Below are 17,614 nucleotides of genomic sequence, written 5' to 3'. Positions count from 1 at the left end.
ACCTGTCTTGGTGGGGTCCTTCACCCAAGTACCTCCTCCACACTCTGAGGAGTAACTCCCGCTCCTTAAAGCCTCTGCCCCCTCCTCGCTGTTACCAACCCTATAGAGTCTGGTCTTGTCTTCATCAGGGGCCCCGCTTCCTCTAGTCCGGTCAGCTTCAGTGCAGGGAATAAAGTGCTTTTCCTAAGGAAGACCTCCCGCCCTCTAGCTCCTGCTGCAGCCTCATGGTGGATGCATTTCTGGGATGAGGAGGAAAGCAGGTGGTCTACAGGTTGGCTTCAATATCTACATGCTCCTACTTCACCATCTCCCTTCCTCATAGCGTTGGCATATTCCGATTAAAATGTTGGCTCTAAAATGTTTGCAACTTGAAGAGCATTGTCCTGAAGTCGAAATGACAGGGTAAAAATGCCTTGTATTGCTTGCAGCGCTTCAATCCAGCTCGGTAGAACAGTGCACAGAGGCAAAAACTGTTTTCACGGATCAGAGAGGAATGACAGTAACCAGTCACAAGGTAAATAGTCACTGGTCCCAAATACACTGTCATTAGTGTGGTCTTGTTTCTCGGGGCAGTGTTTCTAGGGCACCTGCCAAGCTGCCAGGTGCTGGAAGGCAGGGCAGCCCTTGTCTTTGGAAAGGGTGTAAGCACCGTGTATTTGGAGTGAGCAAGCTCATGGGGCAGAAACTGAGCTCAACTGGTGTGGATGTGACAGCAGGAGTCCTGCGGGGAGGTGATACTGGAGCTGAGTCCTGAGGCAGTGACCTGGATGAAAGCACTCCAAGGGTTAACCAGTCTGGTGGGTGTTAAAGAGTGCACACAAGTCAGATGAAGCTCAGGTGGGGAAAGGCTGGGGGTGAGACAGCCCCATGTGGGCCGGGAGCCTGGAACTTTAGGTTAGAGTGAGAATCCCAAAGTTCCTTTAGATCAGGCTTTTAAAAGATCCGAGTACCATTTGGAAGCTAAGACAATGCTTTTCTTCTCTGTGCACAAAATATTCAGAGGCAGCTACAGTGTGTGTAACATTATTACTGAAGAAGAATTTGCATCCTGATCATGTTTCAAGGAGTAAAAAAAAACAGGCACCAGTACATAGAACATGCGACTCTTGATTTCGGGATTGTGAGTTCGAGTCCCAGTATGGGCATAGATTATTTAAAAAAAAAATCAGGGGTGCCTGGGTGGCTCAGTCGGTTAAGTGTCTGCCTTCGGCTCAGGTCATGATCCTGGGGTCCTGGATCAAGCCCTGCATCGGGCTCCCTGCTTAGTGGGGAGCCTGCTTCTCGCTCTCCTCCCTGCTTGTGCTCTCTATATTTCTGTATCTCTCAAATACATCTAAAAAAAAAAAAAAAGCGAAAACCAAAGTAAAAAACTGAAGGAAGCTGAGTGATAATCGTATATACCAGGATCCGAACTCCAATGATTGGTGGTAAGCAAGCACCATTCAATCAGAAGATAATGACCACTTAGCCACCAAATTCTTTTACAAAATGTTTTGCTTTCCTTTCTGTATATGCCCCTCTGAGTTTGGGATTAGGAAAAGAGTGTTGAGAAAAGCAAATAAATGGCTTACTCATAATTACATAGATGTGCAAATCTAAGTTCAATGTTGGCTTTGTTGACCAACAATAGCTTTGGAGGCAGACTGCCCTCCATGAAGCTACTCAGAGCAGGAGGTCCTGTTAGCATCTGGGCTGATGCCGTCATGGAAGACAAAAACCCCAGAATACTGTCAAGTGATTTGTGTGCTTACCATTAGCTAGGACCATGGATTTTTTTTAACTCCACAATAGATGACTTATTTTTTAAAGATTTTATTTAAGAGAGAGCACAGGCTGGGGGAGAGGCAGAGGGAGAAGCAGACTCCCCTGCTGAGCAGGGAGCCTGACACAGGACTCGATCCCAGGACCCTGGGATCATGACCTGAGCCAAAGGCAGACACTTAACCAACTGAGCCACCCAGGTGCCCCAGATTACTTCTTTTAAAGAATCTGCTGTGGATCCACCATTTACAAAATGGTTAACTGAAGTGGGAATAAGAAACTCAGAGCAGAATTTGAAAGCCAGGGACTTGGATAGATTGGGAAAATGGGTGCCCTGAAGAATGGCACCTTCCTGTTCCCCTTCTCTCCCAACAGGTCTTCCATTCCAACTCAAAGTCATCCATTGCCCACTGGGGCTTTTCCCATTCTCACTAGAGCCTTTCCTGCCTCCCCAACTTTGCCATGCCCACCCACCCTCCACAGACTGTATCTTCCATTCTACCACCCTCTTCTGTCTCTAGCACCCTCTTCTGTCAGCGTAACATGGATGCCCTTGACCATATCACTCACTACAGGTGAATCTGTCAAAGTCACATGCACAGATGCAGAGCAACAGATGGGATCCAATTGGAGACAAGAAGGTCAAATGATGACCAGTCATGTGGAGTGGTATATAACCAGTGCCCTTCATGGGGAGAAAAGCAAGCTGCTTACCCTGCCTCAGACCCCAGACCATCAACAACCCTGAATTCCTACTGGTCCTACTTTTTAAGACATCATGCCCATTTAATTCTTCCTTTAGTAAACTAACATACTGGGGTGCCTGGGTGGTGCAGATGATTAAGTGTCTGCCTTTGGCTCGGGTCATGATCCTGGGATCCTGGGGTGGAGCCCCGCATCGGGCTCCCAGCTCAGCAGAGCGCCTGCTTCTCCCTCTCCCTCTGCTGCTCCCCCTGCTTGTGCTCTCTCGCGCTGTCAAATAAATAAAATCTTAAAAAAAAAAAAAAGTTTTCCTTCCATACCCATTTTCCTAAGCATTTTTTAAAAACATAAATAGATGTTGAATTTTACAAATTATTTTCTCCATCTATTGAAATTATCATATTATTTTTCTTTTTATTCTGTTACATGGTTAATTGTACTGATTATTTTTAGTTGTTAAGTCTACCTTGCATTACTTAAACCCTATATGATCATATCTAATAAACTTTTTATGTATTTCTCAAAAAAAAAAAAACTGACATACTATGTAGACGGGGGATATGACCAATACCACTTTGTGCTTTGAAGTGGCTTCCGCTTCTGTCCCTATATGACAGTCTCAACAACAAACCAGGGCATGTGCTCTGTAGAAGGGGAAATGTCCAGTTGGTGGCTCCCAGTGCTCTTCACAGTCTTGTTGCTCTCCATCACTGCTATACCTCAGCACATTTTTTCTTGTTCACTTTCTCTCCTTTCTCATTGCTTTTTTCTCCCTCTTCCTGTTTTCTTCATCACAGCCTACTCTGTGACATTACTGAGAGCACCAAAGCCACCTCAGAACCCTCCTGATGGGCCATGATTGTCATGAATGGTTCAAAAGATACACCAGTTCCTAAGGGTTTTTACCCAGATGATGGTGTGAGTTCCTCTGGGGGCCAGCTCTGGGTTTCTAAGTGTTTAATATTTATATATGCTCATGAAGTCTTAAGATGGTGGCTGATACCCTCCAAGACCGGAGAAGAATCCATGATGACTTTAAAGGCATGATGCAGTATGAGAGGGGCCGACAAATCCAAGCCCAACAGAAGGAAAACCCAGGTTTGCTTCAGTGGCGAGAAGCTGATTTGGAAGCACAGAGGATGTCAAGTTGGGCGAGAAAAATCCAAACAAATCCAAAATGCAATAGCGTGATTGTACCCAGCCAAGGGGTCATCCTCTCTGCCCTCTCCAGTATTCTTCAGTAGTAACCAAATCTCTGTTAAGTAATTTTAGTCAGATTTTTATGTCTGCAGGAAAACAGAGAAGCTATACAAAGTCCTCTGAGGAAGGAACTGGAGTATTTTAAATCTGGGTGGATAAAGAGGAAGGGGCAAACAACTTCATGGTGGGCTTCAATATTATGTTGCAAGCATAAACCTCCATCACAAACTCAGTCACTCCAGAAATAGATTGTTTTCTTGCCTTCCAGTTGCCTTTGACCCTGAGCCACCCACTTCTCCTCATCTTTGTGTACACAACTGTGTTTGCCTTCCTTCCTAAATTATTCATGAGCCTTAGAGTCTTACGCAGATCACTCCTCTCCCCCCATCCTCTGTACACACTATGAAACAACCGATCTGTCTGTTCTCTGGGCCCCAGAGACCCCACATCTATCATCCCTGGTGCCCAGTCTGCAGTATGGGAAGCTTGCTGAGGTGTTGAGGGTCCAGCTCAACCAAGAACCCGCAGAACTTCCTCCACGGACACCCTCTCGGGCTGCCACCTGGGAGCTAAGGTGACCGTCCGTATTCACCTTGGGCCCCTCCACCATTTTCCTTTTCAGGTTGAAGTATAGAGTGAACCACCTACATTCCACAATGAACATATTGTTGTATTTGTTTTATCCCATAATCAATGTATTTTTCAAAGCATTTTAAAGTAAACTTCATAGACCGGGACACTTCTTATATTAAATTTTATAGTCAGCTTCTCTGTTTGCAAGTGAACTGATAATGACCAGAAATCTGCCTTGAATATGAAGATACGCACTTTCTGATAACTTGCTGATAAATTCTGAAGGGAAGTTCTGACGTCAGGGTGGTTTTAGAAATTACTCAGATATGAAATCATTTTATATTTAAAATGAGGTGAGTAAAGCATTTTTCACTGCCTCTGGTAACTTTTAACCTTGCTCAATTTTATGCTGGCATCAAGGAAAAAAGAAGGGACGCGGGAGGGGAGAAATGCATTGGGAGTGTAGGACATCCTCCTCTTACTGCACATACTAACATTGCTTGCACAATTACCCATGGAATATTCTCATTTTGGACTTTTTCCACACCCTAAATTTAGCAAGCTAGAATTATCTTTTAAATACCACTTTAAACAACATTTTTTGAAAGGAAGAATGCCAAAGACGGGAAAATCTGCATTTCTTTGTGGTTAGAATATAATGGCCTCAACTTAATTATTCTGCAAAGCAGCAGATTACTCCTTTATTAAATGCTGAAGATACAGTAAAGACAGTAATATAGCAAATTCATTACAAGTCTGAAAATTAGAAATTTATCCATTCAGATTGAGAAACAGGCAATGCATTTACAGGCATCTCTACTTTATATGCTCTGGTAATGGCGCACATTGAAATGAATAATTGCCTTAAATGTGTAAGGCAGGTTTCATCACTTAAGGGAATTCTATGTTTGAGTCTTTTTAGGTCTAAAAAAGTCTTTAAAATGAGGGCTGAGGACTTTTTCGTTTAATTTCTCAACTTTGAAACACTAAAATCTTCATATAAAATCAGTTTTTTTTAAAGTGAGACATTGCTCTAGAATACAACGGAATTTCCGTAAGTCGGGTCTACAAGGAGAAATGCATGAAGCGAGCACAAATGTAGAGAGAGAAATTTTGAATGAATGGTTTTTGTTCGTAATTATTAGTTTTACGGTGGGGGGGAGGGCTCAGTATTTGAGAAACAAAAGGTTTACAGTGATGAACTGTGGCTTTTTTAGGAGATCGGGGTACCTTCCTTGCTGCTCCTCATTATGAGGTTAATTTGTGCAGTGGAATGAACAAAAAATGCGTTTTAAACCCAGCTCTGTCTCCAGTTAGCTGGGAGACCCAGCCTGGTTCTATAAGTGAGGCCTCACCCTTCTCCTCAGTAAAATGGAGCTAATAGTAACTGTATCCAGAGTGTGGTCAAGAAGTGTACCTCAGAAACCAATAATACATTATATGTTAATTAATTGAACTTAAATTTTTAAAAATGAAAAAAAAGGAAGAGTACATAAAAGCACGTGTAATACAGACTCAAAGTCACATTCAAATATAAGCTATTTTTGTTTCTAAATAGGGACTTAGACCCCCAAGTAAGTGGACCAAGTGAAAAATCTGCAAGAAATAAGAAAGCGTGGGTATTTCCCCCAACAGTCCAATAGTCCTGTATCAAGTGTACACGATGTCATAGGGGTTGCACTTTGCTTTCCTTCACTGGGCATAGCTGATATCCAGCGAATAGGCTGTCTGTAGAGAAGCCAGGTGTGGGTCATTGTACTTAGAGCCAAAGATGGAGGACTACGTATCTCAAACATTTTAAATTTATTCATCAGCCAATGCCGATGCATCGAGATTGGCCAATGAATTGAATGCCTGCTGCATGCAAGCCACTGTGGCAACCACCAGAGACCAAAATGGCCTCTGCTCCCAGGATGTGTGTGGTCGTATGAGAGACGCTAAACGAACATCATGTACACATGTGCCAAACATGATCAAGCATGCAGCACCCACCTAAATTAAACGTGGGGTGCGTGTGAGTGCAGGCAGGAAAGGCCTTTCTGAGCAAGAGGCACTGAAGCAGGAACCTGAAGCATGACAAGAGCTGAGGGAAGACCAGACAGAAGAAGCATCTGTGAGGACGGGGAGGCCAGACGGAGCCTGGGTTGTTGAGGAACAAATCCGGTGTGGTTGGAGCTCAACAAGAGAAGGGAAATGGGGTGCAAGAAGAGACTGAAGGGACGCTGGGGCACGTCCTGTAGGGCCAAGTGGCCACAGTAAGGAGTTTTGAGTTGACAGTCTCAGGAGTTAAGAGAAGTGACATTGAGTTAACTTTTTCATGGAGATAATGGTGGGCGAGGATGGAAGTGAGAGGCCAACTGGAAAGCTACCCAAGTGGCTCAGTGAGGCGGGCTTGGACTGAGACGGTGGTCGTGGCAGCAAAGAGAAACTAATGAGTTCAGGATATATTTTTGGGGAAAAAAAATCAATAGAACTCACTACCAGATTTCATGTGGGGAGGGAGGGACTAGCAAGGATGACCGGTTTCTGGCTAAATGGCTTGGTGGAGGGAAGGGTTATTCAATGAGAATGAGGTTATAGAAAGAAAAGCTTTGGAGGGGAAGATTCCGATTTCAGTTTAGAAATATTAAATTTACCCAAAGGCACACCGAAGGAGATGCTAGGCAGGAGTCTGAAATGCACCATTCCGAAGCTCAGCGGCATGCGTGAACTAGATGTCCACAGTGGGGGTTGAACCTACAGATGGGATTGAAGGCCACGGGCAGCATGGGCTCCCCTTGGGGGAGAGGACTGGCAATGAGAAAGGGGTCCATGAGAGGTCCTGAAGCACCACCACCTTTCAAGACTGGGAGGGCAGAGCATGTGGGGAAGGAGAAGGAATGACAGAGGTGGAAAGAGAACCAGGAGAGGTGAGCTCTCCACAAGCTAGAGAGAAGGCTTTACAGGGAGGAAGATCAAGAGTCAAATGTTCCTTAGCAATCAAATTAAGAGATGTAGGAAAGTGGCTGCTGACTTTGGCAATGAGGGCATTATTGGTGGCCCAAAAGCAGTTTTGGTGAAGTGTGGGGGGGGGTGGGGGGTGGAGGCAGAGTGGAGTGTGTTGAAAAGTGAGAAGAAAGAAGCCCTTCCTAAAATACTGAAAAGAAACAAAAATAAATGAATCTACTAAACGTAGATCAAGTTGGTCACAGAGCCATAAACGAAAGAAAAAAGTTGGGGGGGGCGTGTGGGTGGCTCAGTCGGTTAAGCATCTGCCTTTGGCTCAGTCATGATCCCAGGGTCCTGGGATCGAGCCCTGCATTGGGCTCCTTACTCAGTAGGGAGCCTGCTTCTCCCTCTGCTGCTCCCCCCCGCTTGTGCCCTCTCTCTCTCTCTCTGTCAAATAAATCAATAAAAGCTTTTTAAAAAATTAAAAAAAAAAAGAAAAAGTAAAGAATTTTTTAGGTGGCTTGACGCGTAGCATTTGGTTGTAATTATTTACTCGTATATCCTAAAGACAAAAAAGAACAGCAAAGAAATCTTCAATCATATTCAATAACCTTTAGTGATAACACTTTTATTTAAATACCTATATGTGTATATTTAGGATAAAGCAAAGAAGTAATTGTTAATGTTGTGAGAAGATAAGATTTTCAGTGAAAGAGATGTCTCATACTTTAAAAGTATAAGCCTAATATCTTAATTTCAATTGGAAATATCAACATGAGCCCATGATTTATTTTCATTTTCTTAAGAACACATATTTCTTAGATGTGTCTGCTGAGCCTGGAAACCTAAAATAAGAAAAAAACCTCAGGAGCAATGGCATTCCACTGTTCAGATTATAGCCTTTAAATAGCATTTCCCCTTAGAAGGAGCTAGGGCTCCTGAATGGTTGATTCAATCTTGCCATTCTAGAAAGCAAGGAAGAAACCCAAGACTACTGCTCATGTCAGAAAGACACAGGAGCCAAAATTAAAAGACTCCCATTGGCGGGGCGCCTGGGTGGCTCAGTTGGTTAAGCGACTGCCTTCGGCTCAGGTCATGATCCTGGAGTCCCTGGATCGGGTCCCTGGATTGGGTCCCGCATCGGGCTCCCTGCTCCGCGGGGAGTCTGCTTCTCCCTCTGATCCTCCCCCCTCTCATGTGCTCTCTCTCATTCTCAAATGAATAAATAAAATCTTTAAAAATAAATAAATAAATAAATAAATAAATAAATAAAAAATAAAAGACTCCCATTGGCCTCAAATATGTGTGGGGGAAGAAAAGGAGGACAAGGGGTATATAGGAAATCTGTACCTTTCGCTCAATTTTGGTGTGAACCTAAAACTACCCTAAAAATTAGACTGTATTTTTAAAAAAAAAATTTTTTTTTTTTTAAAGATTTTATTTATTTGACAGAGAGAGACACAGTGAGAGAGGGAACACAAGCAAGGGGGAGTGGGAGAGGGAGAAGCAGGCTTCCCGCAGAGGAGAGAGCCCGATATGGGACTCGATCCCAGGACCCTGGGACCATGACCTGAGCCGAAGGCAGTTGCTTAACAACTGAGCCACCCAGGCGCCCTAAAAAAAATTTTTTTAAGACTCCCTTTGGCCAGGGGCACCTGGGCAGCTCAGTTGGTTAAGTGCCCGACTCTTGATTTCAGCTCAGGGCATGATCCCAGGGTGATGAGATCGCCAGAGAGGAGCCCCTGTTGGACTTCCCGTTCAGCAGGTAGTCGGCTTCTCTCCCTCTCCCTCTGCCCCTCCCCTCACTCATGCAAGTGCGCATGCCTATGCTCTCTTTTAACTCTCTAAAATAAATAAATAAATCTTAAAAAAAAAAAAAAAAGCCTCCCTTCGGCAAGGGATAGGACAATTTGAGTATGAAAAGAATAATGACAATGGAATGAAACTCATCAAATCTACAGAATTCCTTGAGATCATATGAAACTAACAACAGCAAAATATCAGGTTTCCACTGAAGGCTACTAGAGCACTAAACTCATTCTAAAACTTGGCCAATAAAGGGGAAGAATCAAGCCTTCACCCTGCTTTTCCTGTACAAACTAATGAAATATCAGGGGAAAGACTGTTGGGGAACTTTATAGCAGATCCATCTCTCATCAATAAAAGTGGGAAATCACAGGCCTCTAGTGATAAGTACACGGCCCTGCCCCCAAGGCTGATCCTGCACTTAATCCTGCCTCTAGGTCTGACAATCTCTCCATAGGAAATGGGGGAGACAAAGAGGAAAATTCAATGACAGCAAGAAGCACCAATCTGCCAAATCCAAAGGTTCAGTCCTTTTACAAGACAAACGGCCTTGTTTCTTCAATGGCATTTCACAGAGGGGAGCTATTATAAAGTTTTCAAAACTCAAGAGAGATAACCAGGAGCAAGCTTCCCATAACAAATGAAATTCTAAACGAATGATATAGGTGGGGAGTGAGAGACAACATGTGTGGGTTTGTTACTTTGTTTTCGGTTTTGAGACATTTTGCTGAGCAGAGAAACGGTCCTTGCTACAGAGGGGCATGGTGTCAGGGAGAACATTTGACCAGTGGAACAGAGTGAGCCTTTGGGAGCACCAGCGGGAATGATTAGGGCACAAGAAGGGAATGTCGTTGGGGTGAGGTCCTCCAAAAGACACAGTGAGAAGGAGCCCAGTCCCTGCGGAAGGAATAGCCCCTGGGTAAGATGTGCTTACATCATACACTCTCCTAATAAAAAACACGTGTAGAAATATTAAGCTGATGGCACAGATCTGAAAAAGAAGCTAAGTGAACCTAGGCGTTTAGGAGGGAGAAAGGTATACTGGAGATGTGATGGATTTATAGCACAGTGAAAGCTGACATGCTGGGTCAAATTTTCAACATGGCTCTGACTTTTGTTATTCCGGTGGATATTCTATGTTTACAAGATTCTTTTGTTTATAGCTCTCTTTACTACAGTGTTTCAAAGAATTCTAGCTCATTAAAAGCCATTTGGTGCAAATAATTAGTATACTCTTTTCACCCAAACCAGCCTTCATTATGTTAAAACTTCTGTACCCTCACAGGCAAAAGGAGATAGTGGTCACCTCATTCTCCATAGGCCTTCAGGGGTTGTAAATATTGGACTCTCATTTTTCCAGTTGGCCCGTAATCAGAAAAGTGGCTTTGCTGCAAGCAGTAATTACCTTCCAGTGTGTTCCCAATCCTATTATTAACCACGCCGCGACCACGTGAACCCTGAAAGATGGAGCTGCAAATGCTGTCGTGCTCTAAACCCATCAGTTTTGACTCTTCGGAGAAGGAAAGGGAGCAAACACTTGTTTTTTTTGTTTTTACTTTCTCTCATTTTTGTTTCTCCTGATGAGGAAGTCTTCACCTCACATCGTCAGTCATATGGTCTCAGAAAACCTGAGAGGTATGGCTAAAGGTTTAGCCACCAAATCTCTGGAATTTATTGCATTCTTCCATTTCTCCTTAAAGGAAATAGTTAAAAAAAAAATTTTTTTGACAGGAAGTAGGTTTTATTGGTGGGCATGAATAGGGAGGGGGCAGTGCCGAGGTTCTCATGAATGCAGAGCCCTCCATTTGTCCAAGGGGCCACGATTAGGGATGTATTTGACCCCACAGCCATCTGGGATAAGCCGCTTTTCAGCCACCATGTCTTCAAATTCATCCGCATTAAACTTAGTAAAGCCCCACTTCTTGGAGATGTGGATCTTCTGGCGGCCAGGGAACTTGAACTTGGCCCTGCGTAGGGCCTCAGTCACATGCTCCTTGTTCTGCAGCTTGGTATGGATGGACATGATGACTTGGCCAATGTGGACCCTGGCTACTGTGCCCTGGGGCTTTCCAAAGGCACCCCGCATACCTCTCAGCAGCCTAGATTGGAGATAGCATGAGGTCAGACCTCAATATCCACTGGAAAGGGCTGTCTTCAAGGTCCCGTAGGGCAACCCATACAATCAACAGGCTGCACACACTACCAAGGAGGCTACTGTTTGCAACCATGGCACACTGGGCCCCCATGGACAAAGAGAGGAAATAGTTAAAAATTTAACCTCTTTGTCCATCACCGCGTTCATAGATAATTTTATGTGGGTACGCACGGTCACATATGTGCTTTGGGAAGAGGGGTGGCCAGTTTTTCCTTTCTGTGTTTTTGTTTTGCTAAGCTCCAGCCGCTTCCTCTCTTCCTCCTTTTCCCCAGCTGAGCGCCCAAGGCCATCTATGCTGAGAAGCTGGGATGTATCCTCCCGTGTTTTCTCCTTACTCAGGTATTCCTCGACCCACACCTAGGCATGTATCTACTTAGAAAGGCATGCATTTTTTATTTTATTTATTTTTTATTTTATTTATTTTATTTATTTTTTATTTTTATTTTTTTAAAGATTTTATTTATTTGACAGAGAGAGCACAAGCAGAGGGAGAGAGAGGGAGAGGCAGGCTCCCTGCTGAGCAAGGAGCCCAATGTGGGACTCAATCCTAGGGTCCTGGGATCATGACCCGGGCCGAAGGCAGCCGCTTAACTGACTGAGCCACCCAGCCGTCCCAAGGCACGCATTTTTTAAAGCACTGTCTTTTTTTTTTTTTTTTTAAAGATTTTATTTATTTATTTGACAGAGAGAGACACAGCGAGAGAGGGAACACCAGCAGGGGGAGTGGGAGAGGGAGAAGCAGGCCTCCCGCCGAGCAGGAAGCCCGATGCGGGGCTCGATTCCAGGACCCTGGGATCATGACCCGAGCCGAAGGCAGACGCCTAACGACTGAGCCACCCAGGCGCCCCTAAACCACTGTCTTATAAACAGGTGGCCATAGCGTCCTTTGCATCCTAGGCTCACCATTGCACAACACCTTGCGGGGACCCCTCCTAGTTAGTCCTCTGGTTTAGCTCCACTTCATTCTCTTAGTAAATGGAGGGAGAATTCCCCAGTGTGGAGGTGCTACTGATGAGCCTTCACTTTGTGCTCAGGTTTTTGCCCTATGAAGCCATACAATGAACCTACTTGTTTATCCTCGTGGTCTCGAAGAACCCATAGTCTTACATAGGGTCATCCGTATTTGATAGGGTCTCAGGAGCACAGCTGCCAATGAATTCATTTATTGAATTTTTATTAATTTATTAATTTATTATTTATTAGGTGCCCCTAATTTCTACTATAGGAAAAAAAGTATGTATTTCACATAAAGAAAAGCTCTTGGGGGTCCTCAATACTTTTTTAGTGTTTTAACTGAGATTTAATTCACATACCAAAGAATTCACCTTTTTAAAGTATATAATTCAGTAGGTTTTAGTATTTTTACAAGGTTGGGCAACGATCACCACTAGCTAATTCCAGAACATTCATAGCACCCTAAAAAAGAAACTCCATATCCGTTACCAGTCAGTCTCAATTCTTCCCCTTCCTCATCCTCTTTCTGACTCTGACTTGTTTGTTCTGAACATGTGATATACATGGAATCTTCTGTGTCTGGCTTATTTCACTTAGCATACTGTCTTTAGGACTCATCCACATCGTAGCAGGTGCCAGAACCTCATCACTTTTTGTACCTAATATTCCACTGTACGTATATGCCACATTTTGTGTATTCGTTCATCAGTTGATGGACTTTGGGGTTGTTTCCACTTTTGGCTAGTATGAATAATGCTACTAAGAACATTTGTGTCCAAGTTTTTGTATGAATACGTGTTTTTAGTTCTCTGGGCTCTATACCTAGGGCCAGAATTGCTGAGTCTGACTCTGTGTTACGCTATGCTTAACTTTTTGAGAAACTGTCAAACTGTTTCCCACAGTAGTGGCACCATTTTACATTTCAACCACCTATGTATAGGCGTTCCAGTTCTCCACAGCTTTTCCAAAACTCGTTATTTTCAGCGTTCTTGATGCTAGACATCCTTGGGAGTATGACTCAGTAATTTTTAGAAGTGTAAAGAGTTTTGAGACTAGAAGTTTTGAGAGTTGCTTTTCTGACATAGAGCTTATAAAAATAAACATAATAATGTTGTCAATCTAAAAATTAACAATAATTCCACACAATTGTGCAACCTCAGGGTAATCAAGTTGGCCTGGACAGACCCAATTTACACCTTTGTAGCCTTTAACTTTCAACATGCCCCGTTTAGATGACAGATTATATGAACACCCTAATAATGAGTCAATGTTCAAATTTCTCCCAGTTGCCTTCAGTATGTCTTTTTCCAACGTATTGAGAACAAGATCCGACACTGCATTTGGTTGAGATGTCTTTAAAAACTTTTAATCTCTATCGGTTCTCCCTCGACTCCATTTCTTTCATGCTCGTCATCGATTGAAGAAACCGGGTAATTTGTGGAACTTCCCACATCCTGATTCGACTGATTAAACCATTGTAGTCTCTTTTCATCTGTTTCTTTGTCCTCCATGTTTCTTGCCATTTGGTAGTTAGATCTGGAAGTTTGATTAGATGAAGATTCAATGTTTGTGCAAGAATATTTCGTAGACACTGTGTACTTCCTATTGCAACAGGAGGCACGTGCTATCTGTCTGTCTCACTCAGTGATATTAAGATAAATCAGTGGGTTCAGGGTTTTTAGTTTGATTCAGCCAATATAGGTTTCCCACCAACATATTTTAATTTTTATTTTTAAGTAATCTCTATGCCCAAAATGGGGCTTGAACTTACCACCCTGAGATCAAGAGTCCCATGCTCTACCCACTCATTGAGCCAGCCAGGTGCCCCCCACCTCATACTTTTATTTCTTTTAAAGATTTTATTTATCTATTTGTCAGTGAGAGAGAGAGAGAGCGCACAAGCAGGGGGAGCGGCAGGCAGAGGGAAAAGCAGGCTCACCATTGAGCTGAAGGTAGACACACTCAACTCCCTGGGCCAGCCAGGTGCCCCCGACCTCATACTTTTAATAGCTATTGTTGCTTGTCCCAGTGTTTCTTTATGAGTTGTGAGGAGTGACTCTCTAAGTCCAACTGTTCTGTTGCATTTATTTTCCTTACAAACTATTTGGGTATCCTGAAATGATAGCAGAATAAATGCTTGATTTTTTCCCCTTATTTACCAGTTTTCCAAACAAATAGTTCCTTAGACAATACAAGAGTAAACAATGAGGGATTTTAAAAAATATTACTATGCATTCATGGATTTGTATACATTTGATTTGTTTCAATCAATCAGTCATTATTCTTTCTTCAGCCCAAACTGTTCCATCTTTAGCCAAAGGGTGCCCCTTTATCTTTGCTCTTGGGCTCTTTTGACATAACCCCAGTAGTATTTGATAGCCACTTTATTCTGGGGCATAACAAAATGCCACAGGCTCATCTTTACACAATCCCTGCCCCAGTTCTGAAATCAGTCATCTCCTAGAGGGGTCTTTGTTCCTCTTAGTGGGCAATGAATGGCATTTAGATGATCAGTTTGGACACTAGGGGTGCTCACAGGCAATGGATTGCCATTGCTTCTTGGCCTTTTCAGTGGACACAGCTAACATATATGTATTTTGTAGAAAGAGAAAAATTAATTATGACTCATACTACCTTTGCTGATTCAAATTTTCCATTATACAACTTATCCCTAACATCATTGACTTGATACTTGATACTTCATACTTCATCTCTCACTGAAGACCTTGGTATCTAACAATATCAATTCAATTACTTATTTACTATTTTACTTAAACATATAGATGTAAAGTACAAATACATGCAATAGCAGCTAAACAACAATACCAGTATTATTACTAACAAATACTATTAGTAAGTGTAGTTTGATTTCTTTGCCATTCTTTTTTATCCTGAGGATGTGTCACCCTAAGGATATATAGTCAAAATAATGAGTTTTAAAGTCAGTTACTTATTTTTCCAGGTAGTTATGTCAGTAACTCCTGATACACTCTGATTAGTGGCATTTTTTTTTCTTTTGGAAAATGCTTTATTTTCTTTTAAAAAAATAATCATGTAAGCCATTTACATGATTCCAAAGTCAAACTATAAAACACAGTATATGAAAATAAGCCTAGTTTCCACTCCCATTCCCTTCACTCTGTTTTTTCCTTATATGTAACCATTTTTGTTAGTTTGTGATTTACAGTTGCATTGCCTCTTCTTGAAAATGTAAGCAAAAGCACACATCTTTGTTAGAAGAAAGGCAATGTATATGTGGTTCCAGCCTTGCTTTTTTCACTCGATGTATCCTGGAGTTCTGTGGCCTTCCACAGAGACGGGCTTCATTCTTTGGTAAAGCTATACAGAACAGCTTTGTGTGGATGTACCCTGGTTTATTCAGCCAGTCTTCTGTGGATAGACTTGTGGGTTCAACAAACATTTACTGCGTTGCTAAATCGTGCCAGGCACTGGGGATAAAGACATGGTCTCTGGCCTCAGGAAACTCAGAGTGAAGAGGGGGAGACCACTGCAATACAAGCGCTTTGCTCACAAGAGAGTGAGATCTTGGATCCACTTAGCACAAAGGGTGCGTGGAACAGGGCAGACAGGCTCACACACAGGAGGGACACAATGACACTCTGTTGATTGGCATCTTGCTCCCACAGGGACCTTAATATGGGAGAATCCCCATGGGAGGAACTCAGTTTTGTTTTGTTTTTTTAATCAATGTTTGAAACTACTTAGAAAATCATGAGTGCCACCAATTGGTCAGAGAAGGCAAGGCCAAATGAAAGAGGCAGAGAGGAAGGGTCCTAATCACAAAACTCCCTCAAAAGAGGAAACGTAAATTAATACGTAAGCTGTGGTTTAACAATTAACGCCGGTAGTGAATTTAACACTCACCAGAGATGGCTCTAAGCTGTTGACACATACTTAACTCCTTTATTTTAAAATAACAATCCTAAGAAGTAGGGACTATCGTGCCTCACATTTTACCGTTAAAGAAATTACGGCACAGAGAGGTTACTGAACTCTTCAAGGGCACACAGCGAGCGAACGAGGAAGGGAGCAAAGAAGCGCAGACGACAGGATACTCGCAAGCAGTGCCCTCTCTCCCGGGTGGGAAAAAAGCACTGTGTCTTCCCGGACCATAATCACCCGCTGCGGAGGAGAAACTACCGTTGACACCTCCCTCCCTACACACAGCCCCCAAGATCGGAAAAACCCTGCAGGGCTCTCTCTGGACTCTTGGGGGGCGCAGGAATCCCGAGGCCCGTAGGCGACCTGCGGGGTGCACGGCGGAGGCCCAGCCGGCCCGCCCCGCAGCGCGGATTTGAGCAGCGGCCGCGAGCTGAGGGGTTGCCCGCCGAGGGTCCCCCTCGGAGCAGCAGCCGAGCCGGCTCTCCGACCCCTCCAGGTGTGCGCCGCCCATTTCTCCGCGCTCCCGCTCACGCCTGGGCAGCAATGAAGGCCGCTTCCCCGGGCTCCTACGACACGGGGGAAGCTACATGCAGCCACGGACGAACTCCCAGGCATCGTTACCCTCCCATGGGGTACCCCATGTCAACTGGACACAATTCTACACTCAGCGAACCCGCAGCGAGGGGACAAGCGGTGCCGACGTAGCATGACACGGGCAAGAACAAGGGGTCGCACTGGGCAGTGGCTCTCCGCCCCGCTCCGCCTCGTCTCGTCTCGTCTGTCGAAACCGAGCCAAAGACAGGTGGTTGTGGGCTGCCCAGCTTGAACCTGCAGATCGCCTCCGCCCGCTGACTCGGGAGCTTGCTCCCGGCGCCGCCTGCGGCCCAGACCCAGTACTGCGGGGGGCTGCCCCGGAGCACAGCGCGCTCACACCCGTGGGCCCGCCTGCAGTGTGACTGCGTCGCCGCGACCGCCCCGCGCCTGGGTGGGGGGTCAGATCGCACAAGCCAAGTCCTCGTCCGACACTGGCACCTAACCTGCAGCAGCCTACGGATATGCGCTTTAAGAAGCCGGCTCCTAGATAAAAAGCTACAACCTGCATCAGACCAGACTCTGAAACTGAAAAAATGGATGCTCACAAACAAACCGGCAAAACCTCTTCCCGCTCCTACAACCTGCAGACGCAACTCAGCCTAGGAATAACCAAAGCCCTAATTCTTTTGAAATATTTAAGTATAAAAGGACCCTCCAAGTTCACGTCAGACGGGTAATGTGCCCACGTCGTAACAAGGTTTGAGGGTGGCACATGTCACACAACGGCGTGAACACCCAATCATCACGCTTATGAACTACAAAAGGATCGTGAGATCGCGGCTGTTAAGGAGTCCCGAGTATGTCCCACTGACTTTAAAGAAAGGGTGACAGACTTGGGCTTTATATATTCAGTCTCACAGTAAAATTGGGTATAATTTTAAAATATCTTCGACATTTTTCTTTTGTTTCTACCTTAATACATGAAAACAAAAACAAAATTAGCGAGCGGATATGTCTATGCAAAATTTTCGCCCAAACTCCTCCTTTGTGGGGAACCTGGTCTCTGTTGCTTTACGACAAGCAGGCCGTGAAACGACG

The 17,614-nt window shown here is 44.1% G+C and overlaps 2 non-coding genes across 2 annotated transcripts; both read right to left on the bottom strand.

The window, feature by feature from the left end:
* Positions 1-11,116: 11,116 nt before the first annotated feature.
* On the bottom strand, positions 11,117-11,250 carry LOC115937328 (small nucleolar RNA SNORA70). The gene has a single exon (XR_004072633.1). It is a non-coding gene; the product is annotated as a small nucleolar RNA SNORA70 (small nucleolar RNA).
* Positions 11,251-17,239: 5,989 nt separating this feature from the next.
* Positions 17,240-17,343, bottom strand: LOC115937329 (small nucleolar RNA U13). The gene has a single exon (XR_004072634.2). It is a non-coding gene; the product is annotated as a small nucleolar RNA U13 (small nucleolar RNA).
* Positions 17,344-17,614: the final 271 nt, after the last annotated feature.

The sequence above is a fragment of the Leptonychotes weddellii genome, chromosome 2, assembly GCF_054177405.1.
Source record: "Leptonychotes weddellii isolate Sample4059 chromosome 2, ASM5417740v2, whole genome shotgun sequence".
Classification (NCBI taxonomy): domain Eukaryota; kingdom Metazoa; phylum Chordata; class Mammalia; order Carnivora; family Phocidae; genus Leptonychotes; species Leptonychotes weddellii.
The sequence above is the reverse complement of the archived record's forward strand: the minus strand, read 5'-3'. Positions and strand labels throughout refer to the sequence as shown.